This window comes from Rattus norvegicus, chromosome 3 (assembly GCF_036323735.1).
Source record: "Rattus norvegicus strain BN/NHsdMcwi chromosome 3, GRCr8, whole genome shotgun sequence".
NCBI classification, from domain to species: domain Eukaryota; kingdom Metazoa; phylum Chordata; class Mammalia; order Rodentia; family Muridae; genus Rattus; species Rattus norvegicus.
Genome location: NC_086021.1, coordinates 158,768,878 through 158,796,314, shown reverse-complemented (window position 1 = coordinate 158,796,314; position 27,437 = coordinate 158,768,878). Strand labels below are relative to the sequence as shown.

Genomic DNA, 27,437 nt, shown 5'->3' with positions numbered 1-27,437 from the left:
GGATGTTTGCCCGGATACCGGGAAAGGGAATAACACTCGAAATGTATATAAGAAATACTCAAGTTAATAAAAAAAAAAAAAAAAAAAGAAAACATGGCTCATCACTCAAGAAAAAGATTTAACATTGTCTTCGTTTTTAATGTCCAGTTTCTGAAGCACGCCCTGGAAGGCAGTCTCATGGTTGGGCTGCACCTGATCGCTCAAGCGCCCCAGGGTCTCCAGCGCCCTCTGGCCCGCCCCAGGGGACCTCGCCAAGAGGCTTAGCGTCCTTGGAGCCGGTCGCCTGCTCCCACAAGTAGCAAGTAGCGCAAGATTATCTCCAGCAACTGGCAGTACAGATCGTGCCCCCCCCGCCCCCCCTCCCCCGGTCTAGCCGCCTTGCTCCTGAGCTCCAGGAGGGGCAGCACCGCTGAGCGTTTGCTGAGCACCTCGGGCTTGCAACGGTCCAGCTCTTCCTCTGGAGACAAGATGGCCGCGGCTGACAAGGCCATCTCCTAGGGCGGCACAGCGAGGAGGCCAAGCGACTTGAGCAGCCGCCTCCCTGCCGACGCGGTGACGTCAGGGTCCTCGGCGCCCATGGGCAGAGGCCGGGCAACCACCCATGCGCCAGGCAGCAGAACGGCCTCCCCTCCCAGCTCGCGCTGGGCCTTGGCCTCCTAGGCTATCCCTACCTGAGAGCTGCTGCCTGCGCTGAGGCTAGTGCAGCAGCAGTACAGGTTCAAGCCCATTACCCCGTTTCTCCGCAGGCCAAACTTGGTCTAGCTGGCTCGGGTGGGCGATGGGGGGGCGGGGGTGTGGGTCGAGTGCCAGGAAGGAGGCAACTCCAGACTTGAGGCAGGCGGAAGTCAGGAGTCCAGTTTTCTTCTTAAGAAAAGCATAGTTTTGCCACATGGGAAAACGACACCTGGTAACAACTCTTTGAGACTAAAAACAGGGTTGTGTTGAGGACTGGCCTGATCAAGCAAGGCTTTTTATTAGGCCTTCATGGATGGAGAATGGCACAGCTCCTTCTCACGCTCCAGAGCCAGTAACAGCCTGGGGCTTAGGCCTTAGGAGCTTCCCTAAGGTTCTGATGTAGTGAGAGTAAAATAGAGCTCCTTCTCTAAAGCAAGGAAGGTGCTTGGGAAATCAGGTAGTGGTCGGACCAGGGCCTTTGGGGTTGGGTTGCTTCAGATACTGAGATCCCAGCCCTTTCTACCACATGAGGCTATGGTTCTCACTGGGGCTTGGTCAGTAATGTTTTTGAGATGTTCAGTACAAAATTCTTTTATTAGATCCTTCCTGTGTTTTTCCCGTTTTATGGTAGTTTGTGCTAACTTTATAGAAATCTCTCACTTCTTTTTTCCCTCCTGTAAGAAGTACACCAGATGCTATTCTTCAGAAGCCTACTCGGCATAAGACAGCGGTTGTCCAAGACATCCCCACCCCAGCTCCCACACTGTCTACCTCCTACTTTTCCTGTCTCTCATCTTCTGCATCCATCTCAGGACCCTGTCACTGAAGAGTGACCTGCCGTGTCAGGGCACCAGTGTACTTAAGAAATAATTCTGGTTATATTGTTGCTGTGTAAGTCTCCCAACTGTGGGACTTGGGGTCTCCAGTCTACACTTGTTATTTAAAACATAACCCTGGGTCTGAACTTAAAAGAGACATGGATTGATAGCATATCTGGAATGTAAAATCTGTTCTTGGCTGTCTTTTCTTTGAGCATTAGCCAGAGCTGAGTAGATTGTGTCATTAAAAAGATTTTTCTTCACTAATGTAATCGTTTGTGGAGTGATTCCTCCCCAGGGAAGGTATATTAATCCTAGAATAGCTACATCTTCTTCCCTTTTACAGAAATGTTTCTAAGAGAAGCTGTATTGACTCAGGTATCTTTGATCCCAGTCTCAGGCTTCCCAGGCAATGACCTTTCTTTCCAATGATAAAATTCCTAAATTCTCAAGTCCCAATCCAATGTGGTCTTGGTCAGTAATGCTTTAGATGTATTAGATCCCTCTGGTGTTTTTCCCATTGTATGATAGTTTATGCTGACTTCACAGAAGTCTCCCATTTCATTCCATTGTTGCCCTGTATGAAGTATACAAGATTCTACTTTTTCAGAAGCCTACTTGGCATAAGACAAAGTTTGTACAAGACATCCCCATCTCAGCTTTGATCCTTTCTATAATCTACTTTTCATGCCTTCGAATTTTAAGACACCTCCATCTCAGGAACCTTGTCACTAAAATGTGACCAGGTGTTTCAGGGTGTACTTAAGAAATAATTCTGGTTATATCTTTGCTGTGTAAATCTCCAATCAGAGCATATACATTAACATTCCAAAATGTCAGAGCTAGGAAATGCTTGACTAAAGCAGGACCAAAAAGAAGATTGGCAAACTCCAAACCCTGCATTTCCATGTCTGATGTCCAATTCCTTTCAACTTTGTTGACTTCAACACAATTCTTTCTCTTGAGCTCGTTCTGTTTGTTGGCAGCTTTCCGCAGCAGGTAACCCACAGCTCTGGTATTTCTAACATCTTGAGGTCTCTTAGGCAAATTCAACTTCACAGCTTCTTGTTCCAATGAACTGGGCTCCTGCAAAGGGCTTGGGTCGAGTCTCCAGCTCTGCCCTCTGTAGCACTCTAAGCTCTGGCTGAATCCACTCCACAGCTGCTGCTGCTCTTAGTGGTCATCCCATGGTATAGGCATCTTCATTATGCTGGGGACTTCTACAACTAGGCTGAACTTTCACCAATAGCCTCTCATAGGATCACTTCTTGGTGCCAACCCTCAACTTCACCTATGCTGCCCTTTTACCAATGGCCTTTCCCAGCCTCTCCCAGTGTCAAACCTCAGGTGGTCTCCATGATCCATTCATGTCTTCAAAACCAGCACCATATGGGTGATTCTTATATATTACCAAGTTTGGCTACCAGTATGTCTACTTCTGGAATACAGCTTGTGCTCTCAGAAAACACTTCCTAGAAGATTTCAGTTCAGTGATACTGATCTCTTAATCTCAGCTAATTTCTTAGCTACAGATAACTAGCATCACTTGTCCCAGTAACCCCTTCTATTCTTTACTCTAAAGCCAGTGCCACTTGGCTAAAGCTGCCATGTTCTGCTGCTTGCTGGACTTGGAACATTGGCCCCTTGTTCTGTTCCATCTTCACCAGTTTTTCTGTTTTCAATAATTTTTTTCACTGCCTAAGTTTGACTGTTCTGTAACTTGCTCTGTAGACTGACCTTGAACTCAGAGATCTGCATACCTGTATCTACTTTGTGCTGGGACTAAAGTTCCACCACTATGCCTGGACCTAAGTTACTCTTTAATACATTTTCACAATATCTTTATAAACATGGCCACTATCTCTCAAGATCTAGATCACAGGTATGCCGTCCATTTCTCCATTGTAGTTCATTCTAGGTATGGTCAAGTTGACAACCAAAAATAGCCATCACAATTGGCGTACAGACACTTGGAGATTAAAAACTGTGTCATAGCATATCTCCAATAGTTGTGTAGACAGAATCCTGGGCTGACATTCAAAGCTGACCAGCTCTATGGGCATGGACAAAGGAACCGGCTCGTCCTGCCTGGGTCTTCCTTATAACACCATGATATAACCTAACTGCAATGAAGGTACCTCATGCACAGCGCTTTGAGTAAGGCCTTACACCTTCATGGCAGGACCTAGGAAAGCTTACTCATTTGTTTTAGTCTCTCTTGCAACCACCTGGCTAGCTTGGCCACCTTTTCATGTGTCTGTCACTCTTATAAAGACTCAGGTCATAATTTCCATATACAATTTAGTGCCAAGAAGAGATTATTCTTTTTTTCTTTTATTGGATACTTTTATTTACATTTCAAATGTTATTTCCTTTCCTGGTTTCCCAGACATAAGCCCCCTATCACATTCCCTACCCCTTCTTCTATAAGGGTATTCTCCTCCCCATCCACCTCCCCTTCCCAGCGCCCTCCCCCGGTCATTTCCTTACACTGGGGGTCCAACCTTGGCAGGACCAAGGGCTTCTCTTTCCATTGGTGCCAATAAGGCCATCCTCTGCTACAAATGCAGCTGGAGCCATGGGTCCATCCATGTGTATTCTTTGGGTAGTGGTTTAGTACCCAGGAGCTCTGGTTGGTTGGCATTGTTATTCTTTTGGGGTTGCAAGCCCCTTTAGAAGAGCTTATTCTTAAGGAAATGATAATATCAAACAGATGCTGGTTTTCTGTTTATAGAATAACACAAATAACATATTTTCCTTTTCATCAGTGAACAGCAAGTTTGGTATCAAATGTCATGATGTTACTGGGGTTACTACTCTCTATCATTTTGTGTTGCTCCATTCAATATTGAATGTTCTTGTAGAGAAAACACCTTATAAGTAGAATATGAATTTTATTAGTAGGGTGGGTAGTGACAAATATGTAGCTTCATAGAAAGGGACAGGCTTATATGTATTCCTAGTGTTCTCCAGGTTTAATGTTTTTTTTTTTAATTAAAAAAGTTCCTTCCTAAAAAGAAAAGAAAAAAGAAAATTTTTGTACATTGAGGGTAAATTATAATCCTTTACATCACCAAAATACATTGTAAAACTGATAGTGAAGTATTAAAAAATGACAGGGACCTTCCAGGGATGAGGATAGGTCAGTAAGAATTAGAAAATTTAAATATTGTCAAATTGCATTAATGCCCATGTTCATTTATCATAATGAACCCTTGCCCTTTGTATAATTAATGTTTGCCAATAAAAACATAAACTGAAGGGACTGCAACCCCATAGGAAGAACAACAATATTAACTAACAGGACCTCCCAGAGCTCTCAGGGACTAAACCACCAACCAAACATGGATGGATCCATGACTTCAGCTACATATGTAGCAAAGAATTGCCTTTTCTGGCATCAATTGGAGGGAAGATCCTTGGTCCTGTGGAGGCTTGTTGCCCTAGTGTATGGGGTGCTAGAAGGGTGAGGTGAGAGTAATTGGGTAGGTGGGGGGGGAGCACTCTCTTAGAAGCAAAGGGCAGGAGATGGGGAGTTTGCAAAGGGGATGACATTTGAAATGTAAATAAATAAAATAACTATATATACATATATATGTATATATATATTCTACTATTCTGCAGTTACTCCAGGATATATAGTCATATCTGAATACTTGGAAGTAAGATTTTACGGTGAGAGAACATAGGACCTTTTTTTTTATGGACCTGGGTTATGTCACTCACTGTGGACTTTTCTAGTCCAATCCAGTAAGTTCATTATTTTATTTTTCTTTAGAGTTGATGTTGACTGTGGGTTCTCATACATAGCTTTTACTACAATGGGATACAGTCTCTCTGGTTCTGTATTCTCCAGAACTTTCATCATGAAGGCATGTAAGATTTCTTTCCTGTGTCTACTAGGATGGTCCTGTGTTTGGGGTCTTTAAATTTACTAATGTGTTTTCTTACATTACCTACATGCACATGTTTAGCCATCTTTGCACTCAGGGATGACACCAACTTATCATGGTGGATAAAATCTGTGACGCACGTCTGCACTCTGTTTACAAGGACTTAATGAGCAGTTTTGTGTCTAGGTTATCAGGGTTGTTGGCCTGGCACTTTATTTTAATGCTGTGTCGTTGCATTTTTTTTTTTTTTTGATATTAGAGGGAATATGGTGACACTGGACTCATCGGAGCAGTTAGGTGAGTATTAATTCTGTTCTAGTTCAGTTTTTGTTTGGTTGGTTGATTTGCTTTTATAAATATTTTAAGGAGGGTTGGTTGTTGATCTCTGTCCCTGGACTTTATATTTAATTGTTCTATAGCTGGAAGGCATGTTATTAACGACTCCAAAGTCTTCACCATTTATCGGTCTATTTAACTTGTTGACTTCTTGGTGAAATTGAAGTATTTTGGTGGAATCAAAATTTTCAATAATCCTGTAGGTTTTCAAGATTAAAGGAATGCATGCTTCTACAGTATTTCCTTATAACATGCTGAATTTTGTTGGGGCCTCTTGTACTATTTCTCTTTTCATTGTCTATTCTGTTGAATTAGGGCCCTTTAGTTCTATTGACTAGTTGGGCACAGGATCTGTCAATCTAAGAATCAGCTCTCAGTTTGTTTATCCTTTGTATTGTTTTCTTTGATTTGTACATGATTTTCATAATTTCTTGCCATCTACTGGGTTATTATTTGATTTCATTTCAAACAATATTTATGTTGTATCATTAACTCATTTATGGTTTTGCTAATTTTTTTAATGTTAGCACTTAGACATATTAGTTTTCCTCCTGAGACTGCGTCAGTGTGTGTCTATAAAGAAATGTAGTGGGGTTGGGGATTTAGCTCAGTGGTAGAGCGCTTGCCTACCAAGCGCAAGGCCCTGGGTTCAGTCCTCAGCTCCAGAAAAAAAAAGAAAAAGAAATGTAGTAAGAAAATGACACACTTTTATATTAGTGTCTCTCTCAGCCATCATTAGAGAAGTTTCCTCTTGTAGTATGAAATAGTATAAATATAAAAACCCCCAAAATGACAATGTGCAGAGATATTCTTGAAACACTCTGTCCTAATTGCAATGTCTCAATCAAATTCCTCCCATCCAGCAAACTCTGTGGTGGAGGATCCAGAAAGATTCTAAGAATATGTGGGGTTGGAAGAAATCAAGAAAACAAGGTGGGAGACAGGCTGAGCTGTGGCCTGGAAAGTGGCGTATGGGGAATAGACAGGAGAGTGGGACCAAGGGACAAAATGATGAATGGAAACCGGTGTCTGGCTGGCAGGGGTTGGAGGAGCATCTCTAGAATGTGCCAGGGACCTGGGCTGTGAGAGGCTCCCAGGAGTCTATGGGGTTGACTTTAGCTGAGACTCCCATATAGGATCTGGAACCTTCAGTGGTACTGCCTATACGCAGGCAGGACCTCAGGTGGAGAGATAAGGACACCAAACCACTCAGGAAACTTGTGACCAAAATTTGTCCTGTCTAAAAGAAATGCAGTGATAACGATGGAGCAGAGACAGTGGGAATGGAAGACTTAAGACCCATCCCAAGGGCAAACATCAACTCTGACACTATCAATGATACTCATATGCTTGCAGTCAGGAGCCTAGCATAAATGTCCTCTGAAAGGCTCCACCCAGCAACTAACTGACACACATGCAGAAGCCTACAGCCAAACATTGGAAAGAGCTAGGGATGTCTTATGGAAGAGTTGGCGATGAAAACCCCACAGGAAGACCAACACAGTAAACCTGGATCCTTGGAGGTTCTTAAAGACTGAGCCACCAAGGAAAGAGCACACAACACACTAGACATACCCCCCAAAACACTTATGTAGTAGATATGCAGCTCAGTCTGTCTGCAGTTCTCCCCAGAACTGGAGCAGGGGCTATCCTTAAAGCTGTTGAATATTTTTGGATCCTATCCCCCAGCTGGGCTACTTTGCCTGGCCTCCGGGGGAAAGGATACACCTAGCCCTGCAGGATCTTTATGTTTGGGTGGAAGATAAGCAGGGGAAGGTGGCTTCACCAGTGCTCAGAGGAGAAGGGGAGGGCACGATGTAGGGAGGGACTGTGTGAGGATGCTAGTGAGAGTAGTGGGGGCAAGGATCCAGATGAAAAGTAAATGAATAAATAGAAAAAATATATGTAAACACACATGCATGTACATATAATATTTATTTACATATACACATATTTATAATTATATTAATATTAACATCAATATTTGTATTAATATTAATATTAATATTAATATTAATATTTATATATAGACTGTGGCAGCATGCACAGGTTTGGGCTGAATGAGATTCCAGAACTGAGAGAAGTGGATCCAAACCTCCATTCCTAACTCAGAAACTATTTCCAGTTGATAAAAAATTTACATAGTAAAAATTAGTTCTCTCTAAAGGAGTCTTTGTGGGTTTACAAAACACACTTAAGAGCAGACCCCATGCCCCTAAGTAGATAACTGAGGCAAAATGAACTTAGAGACATTTTGGGAGGACTTTTTTGTTTCTTTGATTGCTTGTTTGTTTACTAGTGCTTTGTTTTGCCCCCACCTCCATCCCCCTTACAGGACTTCTGCTATATACTCTTTCTTGTGATTTTGTGGGATATTTTTCTGTGCATGTGAATGTGTGTGTCTCTGTGTCTATATGTATTTCTTGGGCTTTTTCTTTGGCTTTAGTTTTGCCCATTTGTTTGCTTTTTTTCTTATTGTGATTTGTTTTCATTTTATCTTATTTTTTGTTATTGTCATTTTATTTATTTTTAAGATGCCTGATTCTTTTCTGTTGAGAGAGAGATGGGGGTGGAGTTCAGTGAGTGGGAAGATATAGAGAATCTGGGAAGAATTGGAGGACATTGAACCATAATCAGAAAATAATGTATAAAAAATCTACTATCAGTTTTGTTTAAATCCCATACTCATACTAATTTGATCTTGGCCCTGGACTTTATTTAGGGTTACAAGTACTGCAGGTCAATATCTCAAATGTTTGAGTAATGATTTTCATAGGCAACTACAGAGGATTTTTAGAAAGGTTATTCTGTGCAAGCATAAGATTCAACTGTGTGCTGCCTACAAGAAAGACACATTTTCCTAGTTGTCTGGACTAGACTTTCAGTCTCACACTCACATCTATCTTCCATAAAACTGTTGTTATTTCTGTGTAAAAGGTAAGAAAGATGACCAGACATTAGAGTATTAATTCCTAATCACCTTTTACACTTCTGCCTTACAGTCAGGAGAGAACTGCTGGAGAATATCAACTTCTGACTGAGGAGGGAATGTAGAACTTACCCTTTTAAGGTCTCTATGTGTCACCTACCTGACCAATTTCTTTCTCTTAGTATCAGCAAAATCAATTTGATATCTATATAGCCCTTCTTGCTCCATCATTCTTTGCCTAGTGTCTATGATGTAAAGCAAACTTTAAAGCAATAGAAGTCTTGTTATACAAGCTCTCTTTCTGCCAGGTAGGATTTTATACTTATTCAGTCTGACAGCCTTTCACCTGATGTTTTTAATCTTCATATCACCTCATCACTGATATAATTGATGACCATGAAAAAGAGTAGGAAAGGGAGGGATAAAATCTGCCAGAGCTGAAAATCTGCATGTAAACTTTGACTCTCCTAAATTTAACTTTCAATAGAGTACTGCTGAGTCGAAGCTCTACTGATAATATGAACTTTGATGAATAGGTTATTCTGTGTGTTGTATATAATGTGAGTGGTGTCAGAAATATAAGATGTGGGAGAGGTCACTGTGTAAAATGAAGGTCAGTTCACTGGTGTGGCCAACTGCTCTGAGATGTGAGTATTCTCTGGACTTCCTACGTACTCCTGACTCTTGAGTTCACCAGACTGACAACAGGTGACTAAAATAAACACAAGGTATATGTGTATGCCTCCTTCATACTTGGTTATATTTGCTTGATATAGAATGGCACCATGAATAGCCTGAATGTGAGGGGAGACATGTTTTAATAAACTGTAATATCTATAATCTACTTGCGTCTTGGGGTAGTAAATACTAGAATGGGCCTGACAGTAGTAAAATGTGTATTATGTGTTGAGGATGTACACTTTCCTTACTTTTTATATATTTGGACTAGATGGCTGATCTGCAAGTATGTTCTAAGTATCTCGTTTATGAGGTTGGCAATGAGCTTAGTGGGTAAAGGTACTTGGCACTCAACCTCATGACATGAATTTTATCATTTGAAGCCATGTAAAGATGGAAAGAAAAACTAACTCCATAAAATTATCCTTTGATTTCAGGTATGTGTCATGGACCATGCTCACTGTGTAATATATTTTCCAACCACACACACATTATATACAACTAACCCCATATGTAGTTACACACACACACACACACACACACACACACACACACACACAGTCAGACAAATAAAACCACTAATTTTCCTATTGATTCCCAAACAAAAGCACCTGCCTCTAACCTATATGACTTAGTTCATATTGACTCCCCACAAGTTGTTATTCCACACACAATCTGTGTTGCATATGGCCCAACACACACACACACACACACACACACACACACACACACACACACACACACACTGTAATTTAAAATTATAAATACATAAGAAAAAAGAATAAAAAAAGTATAACTAAACAAAATGAAAGAGATTATCATGTGACATACTTGCAATCTGTATGTGGGTCACTGGTCAGCAGCACTGGTCACCTGACATCAGATAGCATGATTTCTCCTTTGGTGCATCTCTGCAAAAAAAATTTTTGATTGTGAAAAAGAAACTTTTATGTGTCTACTATACTGTATACATGTCACATGGGGATGCAATACAGTTACTTACAGATAACTGAGTCTTTCTGATTTAGTCCTTGTGATTTATGGAAGTACTGTGGTCAGGCTATGGTTCATTCTTTTTTTTCCATCTTTATTAACTTGAGTATTTCTTATTTACGTTTCGATTGTTATTCCCCTTCCCAGTTTCCGGGCCAACATCCCCCTTACCCCTCCTTCTCCCCTTATATATGGGTGTTCCCCTCCCCATCCTCCCCACATTACTACCCTCCCCCCAACAATCACATTCAATGGGGGTTCAGTCTGGGCAGGACCAAGGGCTTCCCCTTCCACTGGTGCTCTTACTATGCTATTCAGTGATACCTATGCAGTTGGAGCCCAGGGTCAGTCCATGTATAGTCTTTGGGTAGTGGCTTAGTCCCTGGAAGCTCTGGTTGGTTGACATTGTTGTTCATATGGGGTCTTAAGCCCCTTCAAGCTCTTTCAGTCCCTTCTAAGATTCCTTCAACAGGGGTCCCATTCTCAGTTCAGTGGTTTAATGATGGCATTCGCCTATGTATTTGCTGTATTCTGGCTGTATCTCTCAGGAGAGATCTACATCAGTTCCTGTCGGCCTACACTTCTTTACTTCATCCATCTTATCTAATTGGGTGGCTGTATATGTATGGGCCACATGTGGGGCAGGCTCTGAATGGGTGTTCCTTCTGCCTCTGTTTTAGTCTTTGCCTCCCTATTCCCTCACAAGGGTATTCTTGTTCCCCTTTTAAAGAAGGAGTGAAGCAATTGCATTTTGGTCATCCTTCTTGAATTTCATGTGTTCTCTGAATCTAGGGTAATTCAAGCATTTGGGCTAATAGACACTTATCAATGAGTGCATACCATGTGTATTTTTCTGTGATTGGGTTACCTCACTCAGGATGATATTTTCCAGTTCCATCCATTTGCCTATGAATTTCATAAAGTCATTGTTTTTGATAGCTGAGTAATAGTCCATTGTGTAGATAAACCACATTTTCTGTATCCATTCCTCTGTTGAAGGGCATCTGGGTTCTTTCCAGCTTCTGGCTATTATAAATAAGGCTGCTCTGGACATAGTGGAGCACGTGTCTTTTTTATATGTTGAGGCATCTTTTGGGTATATGCCCAAGAGAGGTATAGCTGGGTCCTCAGGTAGTTCAATGTCCAATTTTCTGAGGAACCTCCAAACTAATATCCAGAATGGTTCTATGAGTCTGCGATTCCACCAACAATGGAGGAGTGTTCCTCTTTTTCCACATCCTCACCAGCATTTGCTGTCACCTGAGTTTTTTTTCTTTTTTTTCAGAGCTGGGGACCGAATTTAGGGCCTTTACCACTGAGCTAAATCCCCAGCCCCTGAGTTTTTATCTTAGCCACTCTCACTGGTGTGAGGTGAAATCTCAGGATTGTTTTGATTTGCATTTCCCTTATGACTAAAGATTTTGAACATTTCTTTAGGTGTTTCTCAGCCATTAGGCATTCCTCAGCTGTGAATTCTTTGTTTAGCTCTGAACCCCATTTTTTAATAGGGTTATTTATCTCCCTGAAACCTAACTTCTTGAGTTCTTTGTATATTTTGGATATAAGCCCTCTATTAGTTGTAGGATTGGTAAAGATCTTCCCCAATCTGCTGGTTGTCGCTTTGTCCTAACAACAGTGTCCTTTGCCTTACAGAAGCTTTGCAGTTTTATCAGATCCCATTTGTCGATTGTTGATCTTAGAGCATAAGCCACTAGTGTTTTGTTCAGGAAGTTTTCTTAAGTGTTCAAGATGCTTCCCCACTTTTGCTTCTATTAGTTTGAGTACATGTGGTTTGATGTGGAGGTCCTTGATCCACTTCGACTTAAGCTTTATACAGGGTGATAAGCATGGATCGATCTGCATTCTTCTACATGCTGACCACCAGTTGAATGAGCACCATTTGCTGAAAATGCTATCTTTTTTCCCACTGGATGGTTTTGGCTCCTTTGTCAAAAATCACGTGACCCAGAAACACCGCCGGACCCTGAAGGAAACAGACCGGATAAACAGTTCTCTGCACCCAAATCCCGTGGGAGGGAGAGCTAAACCTTCAGAGAGGCAGACAAGCCTGGGAAACCAGAAGAGACTGCTCCCTGCACACACATCTCGGACGCCAGAGGAAAAAGCCAAAGACCATCTGGAACCCTGGTGCACTGAAGCTCCCGGAAGGGGCGGCACAGGTCTTCCTGGTTGCTGCCGCTGCAGAGAGCCCCTGGGCAGCACCCCACCAGCAAACCTGAGCCTCGGGACCACAGGTAAGACCAAATTTTCTGCTGCAAGAAAGCTGCCTGGTGAACTCAAGACACAGGCCCACAGGAACAGCTGAAGACCTGTAGAGAGGAAAAACTACACACCCGAAAGCAGAACACTCTGTCCCCAGAACTGACTGAAAGAGAGGAAAACAGGTCTACAGCACTCCTGACACACAGGCTTATAGGACAGTCTAGCCACTGTCAGAAATAGCAGAACAAAGTAACACTAGAGATAATCTGATGGCGAGAGGCAAGCGCAGGAACCCAAGCAACAGAAACCAAGACTACATGCCATCATCGGAGCCCAATTCTCCCACCAAAACAAACATGGAATATCCAAACACACCAGAAAAGCAAGATCTAGTTTCAAAATCGTATTTGATCATGATGCTGGAGGACTTCAAGAAAGACATGAACACACTTAGGGAAACACAGGAAAACATTAATAAACAAGTAGAAGCCTACAGAGAGGAATCGCCAAAATCCCTGAAAGAATTCCAGGAAAACACAATCAAACAGTTGAAGGAATTAAAAATGGAAATAGAAGCAATCATGAAAGAACACATGGAAACAACCCTGGATATAGAAAACCAAAAGAAGAGACAAGGAGCTGTAGATACAAGCTTCACCAACAGAATACAAGAGATGGAAGAGAGAATCTCAGGAGCAGAAGATTCCATAGAAATCATTGACTCAACTGTCAAAGATAATGTAAAGCGGAAAAAGCTACTGGTCCAAAACATACAGGAAATCCAGGACTCAATGAGAAGATCAAACCTAAGGATAATAGGTATAGAAGAGAGTGAAGACTCCCAGCTCAAAGGACCAGTAAATATCTTCAACAAAATCATAGAAGAAAACTTCCCTAACCTAAAAAAAGAGATACCCATAGACATACAAGAAGCCTACAGAACTCCAAATAGATTGGACCAGAAAAGAAACACCTCCCGTCACATAATTGTCAAAACACCAAATGCACAAAATAAAGAAAGAATATTAAAAGCAGTAAGGGAAAAAGGTCAAGTAACATATAAAGGGAGACCTATCAGAATCACACCAGACTTCTCGCCAGAAACTATGAAGGCCAGAAGATCCTGAACTGATGTTATACAGACCCTAAGAGAACACAAATGCCAGCCCAGGTTACTGTATCCAGCAAAACTCTCAATTAACATTGATGGAGAAACCAAGATATTCCATGACAAAACCAAATTTACACAATATCATTCTACAAATCCAGCACTACAAAGGATAATAAATGGTAAAGCCCAACATAAGGAGGCAAGCTATACCCTAGAAGAAGCAAGAAACTAATCGTCTTGGCAACAAAACAAAGAGAATGAAAGCACACAAACATAACCTCACATCCAAATATGAATATAACGGGAAGCAATAATCACTATTCCTTAATATCTCTCAATATCAATGGCCTCAACTCCCCAATAAAAAGACATAGATTAACAAACTGGATACGCAACGAGGACCCTGCATTCTGCTGCCTACAGGAAACACACCCCAGAGACAAAGACAGACACTACCTCAGAGTGAAAGGCTGGAAAACAACTTTCCAAGCAAATGGTAAGAAGAAGCAAGCTGGAGTAGCCATTCTAATATCAAATAAAATCAATTTCCAACTAAAAGTCATCAAAAAAGATAAGGAAGGACACTTCATATTCATCAAAGGAAAAATCCACCAAGATGAACTCTCAATCCTAAATATCTATGCCCCAAATACAAGGGCACCTACATACGTAAAAGAAACCTTACTAAAGCTCAAAACACACATTGCACCTCACACAATAATAGTGGGAGATTTCAACACCCCACTCTCATCAATGGACAGATCGTGGAAACAGAAATTAAACAGTGATGTCGACAGACTAAGAGAAGTCATGAGCCAAATGGACTTAACGGATATTTATAGAACATTCTATCCTAAAGCAAAAGGATATACCTTCTTCTCAGGTCCTCATGGTACTTTCTCCAAAATTGACCATATAATTGGTCAAAAAACGGGCCTCAACAGGTACAGAAAGATAGAAATAATCCCATGCGTGCTATCGGACCGCCACGGCCTAAAACTGGTCTTCAATAACAATAAGGGAAGAATGCCCACATATACATGGAAATTGAACAATGCTCTACTCAATGATAACCTGGTCAAGGAAGAAATAAAGAAAGAAATTAAAAACTTTTTAGAATTTAATGAAAATGAAGATACAACATACTCAAACTTATGGGACAAAATGAAAGCTGTGCTAAGAGGAAAACTCATAGCGCTGAGTGCCTGCAGAAAGAAACAGGAAAGAGCATATGTCAGCAGCTTGACAGCACACCTAAAAGCTCTAGAACAAAAAGAAGCAAATACACCCAGGAGGAGTAGAAGGCAGGAAATAATCAAACTCAGAGCTGAAATCAACCAAGTAGAAACAAAAAGGACCATAGAAAGAATCAACAGAACCAAAAGTTGGTCTTTGAGAAAATCAACAAGATAGATAAACACTTAGCCAGACTAACGAGAGGACACAGAGAGTGCGTCCAAATTAACAAAATCAGAAATGAAAAGGGAGACATAACTACAGATTCAGAGGAAATTCAAAAAATCATCAGATCTTACTATAAAAACCTATATTCAACAAAACTTGAAAATCTTCAGGAAATGGACAATTTCCTAGACAGATACCAGGTATCGAAGTTAAATCAGGAACAGATAAACCATTTAAACAACCCCATAACTCCTAAGGAAATAGAAGCAGTCATTAAAGGTCTCCCAACCAAAAAGATCCCAGGTCCAGATGGGTTTAGTGCAGAATTCTATCAAACCTTCATAGAAGACCTCATACCAATATTATCCAAACTATTCCACAAAATTGAAACAGATGGAGCCCTACCGAATTCCTTCTACGAAGCCACAATTACTCTTATACCTAAACCACACAAAGACACAACGAAGAAAGAGAACTTCAGACCAATTTCCCTTATGAATATCGACGCAAAAATACTCAATAAAATTCTGGCAAACCGAATTCAAGAGCACATCAAAACAATCATCCAGCATGATCAAGTAGGCTTCATCCCAGGCATGCAGGGATGGTTTAATATACGGAAAACCATCAACGTGATCCATTATATAAACAAACTGAAAGAACAGAACCACATGATCATTTCATTAGATGCTGAGAAAGCATTTGACAAAATTCAACACCCCTTCATGATAAAAGTCCTGGAAAGAATAGGAATTCAAGGCCCATACCTAAACATAGTAAAAGCCATATACAGCAAACCAGTTGCTAACATTAAACTAAATGGAGAGAAACTTGAAGCAATCCCACTAAAATCAGGGACTAGACAAGGCTGCCCACTCTCTCCCTACTTATTCAATATAGTTCTTGAAGTTCTAGCCAGAGCAATCAGACAACAAAAGGAGATCAAAGGGATACAGATCGGAAAAGAAGAGGTCAAAATATCACTATTTGCAGATGACATGATAGTATATTTAAGTGATCCCAAAAGTTCCACCAGAGAACTACTAAAGCTGATAAACAACTTCAGCAACGTGGCTGGGTATAAAATTAACTCAAATAAATCAGTTGCCTTCCTCTATACAAAAGAGAAACAAGCCGAGAAAGAAATTAGGGAAACGACACCCTTCATAATAGACCCAAATAATATAAAGTACCTCGGTGTGACTTTAACCAAGCAAGTAAAAGATCTGTACAATAAGAACTTCAAGACACTGAGGAAAGAAATTGAAGAAGACCTCAGAAGATGGAAAGATCTCCCATGCTCATGGATTGGCAGGATTAATATAGTAAAAATGGCCATTTTACCAAAAGCAATCTACAGATTCAATGCAATCCCCATCAAAATACCAATCCAATTCTTCAAAGAGTTAGACAGAACAATTTGCAAATTCATCTGGAATAACAAAAAACCCAGGATAGCTAAAGCTATCCTCAACAATAAAAGGACTTCAGGGGGAATCACTATCCCTGAACTCAAGCAGTATTACAGAGCAATAGTGATAAAAACTGCATGGTATTGGTACAGAGACAGACAGATAGACCAATGGAATAGAATTGAAGACCCAGAAATGAACCCACACACCTATGGGCACTTGATTTTTGACAAAGGAGCCAAAACCATCCAATGGAAAAAGATAGCATTTTCAGCAAATGGTGCTGGTTCAACTGGAGGGCAACATGTAGAAGAATGCAGATCGATCCATGCTTATCACCCTGTATAAAGCTTAAGTCCAAGTGGATCGAGGACCTCCACATCAAACCAGACACACTCAAACTAATAGAAGAAAAACTAGGGAAGCATCTGGAACACATGGGCACTGGAAAAAATTTCCTGGACAAAACACCAATGGCTTATGCTCTAAGATCAAGAATCGACAAATGGGATCTCATAAAACTGCAAAGCTTCTGTAAGGCAAAGGACACTGTGGTTAGGACAAAACGGCAACCAACAGAATGGGAAAAGATCTTTACCAATCCTACAACAGATAGAGGCCTTATATCCAAAATATACAAAGAACTCAAGAAGTTAGACCGCAGGGAAACAAATAACCCTATTAAAAAATGGGGTTCAGAGCTAAACAAAGAATTCACAGCTGAGGAATGCCGAATGGCTGAGAAACACCTAAAGAAATGTTCAACATCTTTAGCCATAAGGGAAATGCAAATCAAAACAACCCTGAGATTTCACCTCACACCAGTGCGATTGGCTAAGATCAAAAACTCAGGTGACAGCAGATGCTGGCGAGGATGTGGAGAAAGAGGAACACTCCTCCATTGTTGGTGGGGTTGCAGACTGGTAAAACCATTCTGGAAATCAGTCTGGAGGTTCCTCAGAAAATTGGACATTGAACTGCCTGAGGATCCAGCTATACTTCTCTTGGGCATATACCCAAAAGATGCCTCAACATATAAAAGAGACACGTGCTCCACTATGTTCATCGCAGCCTTATTTATAATAGCCAGAAAATGGAAAGAACCCAGATGCCCTTCAACAGAGGAATGGATACAGAAAATGTGGTACATCTACACAATGGAATATTACTCAGCTATCAAAAACAACGAGTTTATGAAATTCGTAGGCAAATGGTTGGAACTGGAAAATATTATCCTGAGTGAGCTAACCCAATCACAGAAAGACATACATGGTATGCACTCATTGATAAGTGGCTATTAGCCCAAATGCTTGAATTACCCTAGATCCCTAGAACAAAGGAAACTCAAGACGGATGATCAAAATGTGAATGCTTCACTCCTTCTTTAAATGAGGAAAAAGAATACCCTTGGCAGGGAAGGGAGAGGCAAAGATTAAAACAGAGACTGAAGGAACACCCATTCAGAGCCTGCCCCACATGTGGCCCATACATATACAGCCACCCAATTAGACAAGATGGATGAAGCAAAGAAGTGCAGACCGACAGGAGCCGGATGTAGATCGCTCCTGAGAGACACAGCCAGAATACAGCAAATACAGAGGCGAATGCCAGCAGCAAACCACTGAACTGAGAATAGGTCCCCTATTGAAGGAATCAGAGAAAGAACTGGAAGAGCTTGAAGGGGCTCGAGACCCCAAAAGTACAACAATGCCAAGCAACCAGAGCTTCCAGAGACTAAGCCACTACCTAAAGACTATACATGGACTGACCCTGGACTCTGACCCCATAGGTAGCAATGAATATCCTAGTAAGAGCACCAGTGGAAGGGGAAGCCCTGGGTCCTGCTAAGACTGAACCCCCAGTGAACTAGTCTATGGGGGGAGGGCGGCAATGGGGGGATGGTTGGGAGGGGAACACCCATAAGGAAGGGGAGGGGGGAGGGGGATGTTTGCCCGGAAACTGGGAAAGGGAATAACACTCGAAATGTATATAAGAAATACTCAAGTTAATAAAAAAAAAAATCACGTGACCATAGGTGTGTGGGTTCATTTCTAGTCCACAGGTCTATCTGTCTGTCTTTGTATCAATACCATGCAGTTTTTGTCACTATTGCTCTGTAATACTGCTTAAGTTCAGGGATAGTGATTCTCCCAGAAGTCCTTCTATTGTTGAGGATAGGTTTAGCTATCCTAGGTTTTTTGTTATTCCAGATGAATTTGCAAATTGTTCTGTCTAACTCTCTGAAGAATTGGATTGGTATTTTGATGGGATTGCATTGAATCTGTAGATCGTTTTTGGTAAAATGGCCATTTTTGTTATATCAATCCTGCCAATCAATGAGCTTGGGAGATCTTTCAAATCTTCTGAGGTCTTCTTCAATTTCTTTCTTCAGAGGCTTGAAGTTCTTATTGTAGAGATCTTTTACTTATTTGGTTAAAGTCACACCGAGGTATTTTATATTAATTGGGACTCTTATGAAGGGTGTCGTTTCCCTAATTTCTTTCTCGGCTTGTTTCTCTTTTGTGTAGAGGAAGGCTACTGATTTATTTGAGTTAATTTTATACCCAGCCACTTTGCTGAAGTTGTTTATCAGCTTTAGTAGTTCTCTGGTGGAACTTTTGGGATCACTTAAATATACTCTCATCATCTGCAAATAGTGATATTTTGACTTCTTCTTTTCCGATCTGTATCCCCTTGACCTCCTTTTGTTGTCTGATTGCTCTGGCTAGAACTTCAAGAACTATATTGAATAAGTAGGGAGAGAATGGGCAGCCTTGTCTACTCCCTGATTTTAGTGGGATTGCTTCAAGTTTCTCTCCATTTAGTTTAATGTTAGCAACTGGTTTGCTGTATATGGCTTTTACTATGTTTAGGTATGGGCCTTGAATTCCTATTCTTTCCAGGACTTTTATCATGAAGGGGTGTTGAATTTTGTCAAATGCTTTTCAGCATCTAATGAAATGATCATGTGGTTTTGTTCTTTCAGTTTGTTTATATAATGGATTACGTTGTTGCTTTTCTGTATATTAAACCATCCCTGCATACCTGGAATGAAGCCTACTTGATCATGCTGGATGATTGTTTTGATGTGCTCTTGGATTCGGTTTGCCAGAATTTTATTGACTATTTTTGCATCGATACTCATAAGGGAAATTGTCCTGAAGTTCTCTTTCTTTGTTGGTCCTTTGTGTGGTTTAGGTATAAGGATAATTGTGGCTTCATAGAAGGAATTCGGTAGCGCTCCATTTGTTTCAATTTTGTGGTATAGTTTGGATAGTATTGGTATGAGGTCTTCTATGAAGGTCTGATAGAATTCTTCACTGAACCCATCTGAACCTGGGCTCTTTTTGGTTGGGAGACCTTTAATGACTTCTCCTATTTCTTTAGGAGCTATGGGGTTGTTTAAATGGTTTATGTGTTCCTGATTTAACTGGGGTACCTGGTATCTGTCTAGGAAATTGTCCCTATCCTCCAGATTTTCAAGCTTTCTTGAATTTAGGCTTTTGTAGTAGGATCTGATGATTTTTTAAATTTCCTCTGATTCTGTAGTTATGTCTCCCTTTTCATTTCTGATTTTGTTAATTTGGACACACTCTCTGTGTCCTCTCGTTAGTGTGGATAAGGGATTATCTATCTTGTTGATTTTCTCAAAGAACCAACTTTTGGTTCTGTTGTTTCTTTCTATGGTCCTTTTTGTTTCTACTTGGTTGATTTCAGCTCTGAGTATGATTATTTCCTGCCTTCTACTCCTCCTGGGTGTATTTGCTTCTTTTTGTTCTAGAGCTTTTAGGTGTGCTGTCAAGCTGCTGATATCTGATCTCTCCTGTTTCTTTCTGCATGCACTCAGAGCTGTGAGTTTTCCTCTTAGCACTGCTTTCATTGTGTCCCATAAGGTTGGGTATGTTGTACCTTCATTTTCATTAAATTCTAGGAAGTCTTTAATTTCTTTCTTTATTTCTTCCTTGACCAGTTTATCATTGAGTAGAGCATTGTTCAACTTCCATGTATATGTGCACGTTCTTCCCTTATTGTTATTGAAGACCAGCTTTAGCCCGTGGTGGTCTGATAGGACGCATGGGATTATTTCTATCTTTCTGTATCCGTTGAGGCCTGTTTTATGACCAATTATATGATCAATTTTAGAGAAAGTACCATGAGGTGGGGAGAAGTAGGTATATCCTTTTGTTTTAGGATAGAATGTTCTATAAATATCTGTTAAGTCCATTGGGTTCATGACTTCTCTTAGTTTGTCTATGTCTCTGTTTAATTCCTGTTTCCATCATATGTCCATTGATGAGAGTGGGGTATTGAAAACTACTACTATTATTGTGTGAGGTGCAATGTGTGCTTTGAGCATTAGTAAGGTTTCTTCCATGTATGTAGGTGTCCTTGTATTTGGAGCATAGATAATTAGGATTGAGAGTTCATCTTAGTGCAGTTTTCCTATGATGAATATGAAGTGTCCTTCCTTATCTTTTTTGATGACTTTTAGTTGACAATCGATTTTATTCGATATTAGAATGGGTACTCCAGCTGCTTCTTCCGACCATTTGCTTGGAAAGTTGTTTTCCAGCCTTTCACTCTGAGGTAGTGTCTGTCTTTGTCTCTGAGGTGTATTTCCTGTAGGCAGCAGAATGCAGGGTCCTCATTGCGTATCCAGTTTGTTAATCTATGTCTTTTTATTGGTGAGTTGAGTCCATTGATGTTGAGAGTTATTAAGGAATAGTGATTATTGCTTCCTGTCATATTCATATTTGGATGTAAGATTATGTTTGTGTGCTTGTCTTCTCTTTGTTTTTTTTTTTTTTTTGCCAAGATGATTAGTTTCTTGCTTTTTCTAGGGTGTAGCTTGCCTCCTTATGTTGGGCTTCACCATTTATTATCCTTTGTAGCTCTGGAATTGTAGAAAGGTATTGGGTAAATTTGGTTTTGTCATGGAATATCTTGGTTTCTCTGTCTATCTTAATTGAGAGTTTTGCTGGATACAGTAACCTGGGCTGGCATTTGTGTTCTCTTAGGGTCTGTATGACATCTGTCCAGGATCTTCTGGCTTTCATAGTCTCTGGTGAAAGTCTGGTGTGATTCTGATAGGTCTGCCTTTACATGTTACTTGACCTTTTTCCCTTACTGCTTTTAATATTCTTTCTTTGTTTTGTGCATTTGGTGTTTTCACTATTATGTGATGGGAGGATTTTCTTTTCTGGTCCTGTCTATTTAGAGTTCTGTCGGCTTCTTGTATGGTTATTGGCATGTTTCTTTAGGTTAGGGAAGTTTTCTTCTATGATTTTGTTGAAGACATTTACTGGTCCTTTGAGCTGGGAGTCTTCACTCTCTTCTATATCAATTATCCTTAGGTTTCACCTTGTCATTTAGTCCTTGATTTCCTGTATGTTTTGGAGCAGTAGCTTTTTCTGCTTTACATTACCTTTGACCTTTGTGTTGATGATTTCTATGGAATCTTCTGCTCCTGAGATTTTCTCTTCTATTCTGTTGTATTCTGTTGGTGAAGCTTGTTATCTATGACTCCTTGTCTCTTCTTTGGTTTTCTATATCCAGGGATGTCTCCCTTTGTGCTTTCTGTATTGCTTCTATTTCCATTTTTAATACCTTTGCCTGTTTGATTGTGTTTTCCTGGAATTCTTTCAGGGATTTTTGTGATTCCTCTCTATAGGCTTCTACTTGTTTATTTATGTTTTCCTGCGTTTCTCTAATGGAGTTCTTCATGTCTTTCTTGAAGTCCTCCAGCATCATGATCAAATGAGATTTTAAATCTAGATCTTGCTTTTCTGGTGTGTTTGGATATTCAGTGTTTGCTTTGGTGGGACAGTTGGGCTCTGATGATGCCGTATAGTCTTGGTTTCTGTTGCTTGGGTTCCTGCCCTTGCCTCTTACCATCAGGTTGTTTCTGGTGTTACCTTGTTCTTCTCTTTCTGACAGTGGCTAGACTGTACTATAGGCCTGTGTGTCAGGAGTGCTGTAGACCTGTTTTCCTGTTTTCTTTCAGCCAGTTATGTGAACAGAGTGTTCTGCTTTCTAGCATGTAGTCTTTCTTGTCTACTGGTCTTGAGGTGTTTCTGTGGGCCTGTGTCCTGAGTACCAGCCAGGTCACTTGGAGCAGAAAAGTTGGTCTTACCTGTGGTCCGTGCCTGAAGTTGCTCATGGGGAGCTGCTTTTGAGCTCTCTGCGAGGGCGGCAACCAGGAGGGCCTGCGCAGAATTTTCCCTGAGCCCCCATGCACTGGGGTCCCAGATGGTGTTAGGTTTTTTCCTCTGGTGTCAGAAATGTGGGCTGAGTGTAGTCTCTTCTGGCTTCCCAGGTGTGTCTGCCTCTCTGAAGTTTTAGCTCTTCTTCCCAGGGGATTTGAGTGCAGAGAACTGTTGACCGGGTCCCTTTGGGTCCGGGCAGTTTCTCTATGGTTCATTCTTACAAGAGGAACATCCTGTGTGATCAGTCTCCCCTTTGGCTTCTGGTTTTGAATCTGTTGATCCTAGTTAATGACAATGCACACTCCCTCGGTGAGCACCACACGTTTTTCTAAAAGTTTTTCAAATGTTCTGTCTCTAAACCTCAGTTGGTCTCTCATACATCTGTATTTTTTGGTAATCTAACAAATGCTTAAGGTGGCCCCTGCAGAATCACAGGTGCTTGGTTCTGGAGAAATGCCTCAGGAAGTATGAACGTTGGCTGTTCTTGCAGAAGATCAGGAGTCAATACCTAGCACATGCATACAGATTATAACCAACTACGTCAGGTCTAATGGATGCACAGTCCTTTTCTAGCCTTGAAGGCACGGGTACTCAAGGCAGCACATGTGTCAACATGCAGAAAACACATACCCGCACACCGCACACATACCCGCACACCGCACACACACACACACACACACACACACACACACACACACCACACACACACACACACACACACACACACACACACACACACACACACACACACTCACACACCAAAACTAAATCTTAAGAAAAAATAAAAACAAAAACTCTAGGATTCATTCTGTTCAATTTCTGTCTTCTGTTGAGTTCTGTAGTTTGGTCCTTGTCTGCACTGATTTGACCAACCTCTTAGTTTTATAATTCAGTTCTGGAAATATTGTAGAATGCTGCAGTTCCTTTTTCTTGCGTGGTAGACTTGGAAACTTACCTGATATATCTCCTAAAGTCCTCTGTCTAGAGAATTTTCTTTAATTGTTTCCTTCCTTCCTCCCTCCCTCTCTCCCCCCTCTTTCTTTCTTTCTTTCTTTCTTTCTTTCTTTCTTTCTTTCTTTCTTTCTTTCTTTCTTTCTTCTTTTCTTTCTTTCCTGTGATTGACAAAGGGTGAACGTACATAGGAAAAATTGATATAGGATTTGGTATAAAATACAAACTGGGCTCAAATATATGATCTTCTGCCTCTTTCTAATTACTGGAATTACAGATGTGTGACTCCATGCTTAGTCCTTTAAAATGCACTGTATTAGGTTCTTTTCCTTTCCACAAGGTGGGATGGTAATGGAACTTAAGTCTGTTGTAGGAGCACAGATTTGGAGATACAACATAGATTGCTATTCACACAAGACAGGGAATAGGACAGAACAAAGTACAAAGAGGAGCAAAGTTGAACTTGGTAAACCATGAGTTTCATTGGGGTTACTTATAGAGTTATGGGTGAGAGGTTATTTACAGAAGTAGAAATGACTCAAAGACAGAGGCATCAGCAAAGTCCACCAAACACAAGTGACATCTCACACAACCTGGGAACCTTATAACCTACAGACTCCTAAACAGGTTGGAGGGCGTTCTTTAGGGGTAGCTCGGTTGGTTGGAGCTTGCCCTTTCAAGTGACTCAGTTGGTCTATACATCTTCTAGGCACATTGGCTGCTTTCTGCTTCTTCTAGGCAGCTAGTCTGGATTGTCTCCTTTGTAGCTGGCTTTGTCTGAGAGTCTTCACTGCGCCTATGCTACTCTGAAGTAACTCTAAGCAGCAATTATTCTACTCTTGAAAGGGATGCCCTAGTGAATCTCATCAGCTTCAGGGACTTTCTGAAGTTACTTTGTGTTGGTTACTTTCTGGCTAAGGAGATTTCCTGTAGGGTGTAATGGTTCAAGCTCCACAGCATTCCACCCCATCTTGCAGCTCTTACATTATTCCTGCCACTCTTCTGCAATGGTCCCTGAGCCTTGGAAGGGGTGACTTACATACCTGTTGTGCCTAAGAACTAGGGGTGATTTACTTATCTTACATATCTGCTATGTCTAAGAATTAGGCCACAGTACCACAACTTGATCACAAGAACTGCAGTGGTGGTTATGAGTTGATGCTGATAGCTTCTATGATCTGTGTCATAAAAACAAGCTTATTTAAAAGGACATTTGACAGGTACATATAATCCATCTAATAAAGTGATAGAAGTTGCCTCCCCATTGTGACCACCCCATCCAGAGGTTTTTGTTCAGGCCTACAGTATCAGATATGAACTCCCTCCTATGGAGTGGGCCTTAAATTCAATCAGAAAGCTGTTAGTCTTACCTGTAACAGCCTTGTCACTACTAATTGAGAGGGACATTCCCCTCATTTCTGTCTGGTATGTTAGGAATCATGGTCCATAGATAAGCAGTAATGTGGGTGACAGTTCTCTACCACAAACTTGCATGCTATCCTCTGACACAATGATATGGACCAGCAGGGTGGGAGATCCATCTTAATCCCAGCCAGTGCATCCTATATGGTGATGGTCAGGTCAAAGCAATGTCTTCAGCAAAGTCTTAGTCTCTAATTCTGGCATATGACCAACAAGTGTAGCAATAGACTTTATGATTTGTGGGACCTCTAGGGTTTCCATAGCCATCAACTCTCTGGTAGGTAGCCCATTCCTGCAATGGGATTTTCATTTAGTTACCATGGGCCTTCTGGGAGTATCATTTTTCACACAAGTAACATCCCTTTGATACTTTTTCCTGTCAATTAACGCATCCTGGTAGGACTGTATTGTTCCTGGGTGTCTCTCCAATGTCTTGTCAACTCTGCAAAACACTCAAACCTCAGCATTGTGTGATCCATGGACCAAAACATTTTCCAGAGGGTGGACAATACAAAGCAATGTCTTTCCCATAACAAATAGTGGGATTACAAAGATGACCCAGTTGAAGCACTCAAGCTGTCTGTTTCATCTCTTCTACACAAGTGTCAGGTGACCCCACAAGTGCACAGTTAAGAAGATACTAAAATTGAACATAAGCAATATCAAATACAGTATGGAAGATTTCATCTGTTTTGTCAGTATCAACTCCATAGTTCAAGGTGGATACAAAACATGGAGAAAAGCTGCTAACTTCATTAGCTCCTGTAACTCTCAGTGATTTCCTTTGAGCTGTTATGTTTCTGTATCTCAGAGCTCCTCCCTGGAGCCTTCATACATTTCTACGTCCACAATCAACTCAGTAGGTGTGAGTGCAGGATTGGCACTGTAGCTGTTACTATGGCTTTAGTTTCCCCATTCAACAAATTTGACTATTTGTGGGTCCATAGCATGAACTTTTGTTAAAAATACATATACTCTGCTTAGTCTTCAGGAATAATCACCTACCTACCTCTGGCTTGATCATCTTCACCTGAACTATTTTATCACAGACACCATCTGCCAACTCCTCCTGCTTTAAAGCATTCCAGAAGCCCTTTAGCTCATAATCTGGCTTTTCAGCAATGTTTTTCTTAAGAACTCTAGCTTGACAGAAATCATTCCAGGTTTATCTCTGAGTCACTCAGACATACCTCGTCCTCTGCGTTACCATACCCTTAGCTCCTCTAGAGTGCCTTCCAATATTTTACAGATAGTTTTTCCTTGATGATGTAAGTCATTGAGATCTGCAAAACCTTTTCTACTATATAAAGTTCTTGCCCCCTGAAATTGTTCATCAGAATTGTTAAAGTTCTTTACTGATGTGGATTTTTGCTGTATCAAACTTTTGTTAAACTTCTCATATGAATGCTGTTCTATCTGTCCCGGTGAACTGGGTTTCAAACATACTGTGTCTTATTCTGAGGTCCCTCAATACCTCCTTTTTTTGATCTTCTAGCCCCTGACACTTATGAGGACTTCAGCTGGAGTTAACCAAGTATTACTACTGGCTTTCATATGCCAATCTCTTAGGGATTTATTTCCCTCATACTGTCTCAAGTCATGTATTCTTTCTCTTAAGGAAGGATGAAAAGTTACATTACTCAGTTTTCCTCCTTCCACAGCTACTGGACTGATTCCATTTGATTTTTTTTCTTGTGCCAAAGCACAATGAGCTAGGTTGCACCAGGCTCTTTTATTGTTTATTTAAAAACTTTCCCTGATTCCTGAAGTTTAAGTGCTGAATATGTGCTGATGACCCTAAGTTCTAGTACAGGACCAATGGTAAGGCCCCTACTGCCTGTTGGATTACAGATTTTCTCTCCTTTCCCAATAAAATTTGGACTCAAAGAGCATATTCTATTTCCCTAATCACCTTTCTCTTATCTGTTATTTTCCTCAATTTGTTGGCCAAACCAGAGGTTTAGATGGGGAGGATGCTAGCCACATCTCCCTTTTCCTATTTCTATAGATCCTTTATACAAATAACCCTCATGATCACATCAGATGGCTGTGCCATGGTGTTTCTTATACTAAATAACTATCCCTAGAGGTGTTCAGGGTCACACGGTATGAAGTTTTTTCTATTGACATTCTGAATTTTACTTGTCCTATATATTTTTGTTACTCCCCAATTTCTATTCAAATTGATGGAGAATCCAAAAGCAAAATGGCAGATTTTCTTCAGAATTTCATTTATCAGGGTCACATCTACAAAATGGTATAGGATCTAGCTAGATCCATCAGTTATGAATGTTGGAAGTCACAGAGTCTCACAATCATGTAAGTCATAGAAATGTGAATCTGCCATGATCAAGGAAACCTCAGCCATTTCCTCACAAGAAATCCC

The 27,437-nt window shown here is 40.8% G+C and overlaps 1 pseudogene; it reads right to left on the bottom strand.

Annotated features, from left to right (window-relative positions):
- On the bottom strand, positions 1–27,419 carry LOC134486326 (induced myeloid leukemia cell differentiation protein Mcl-1 homolog; annotated as a pseudogene).
- Positions 27,420–27,437: the final 18 nt, after the last annotated feature.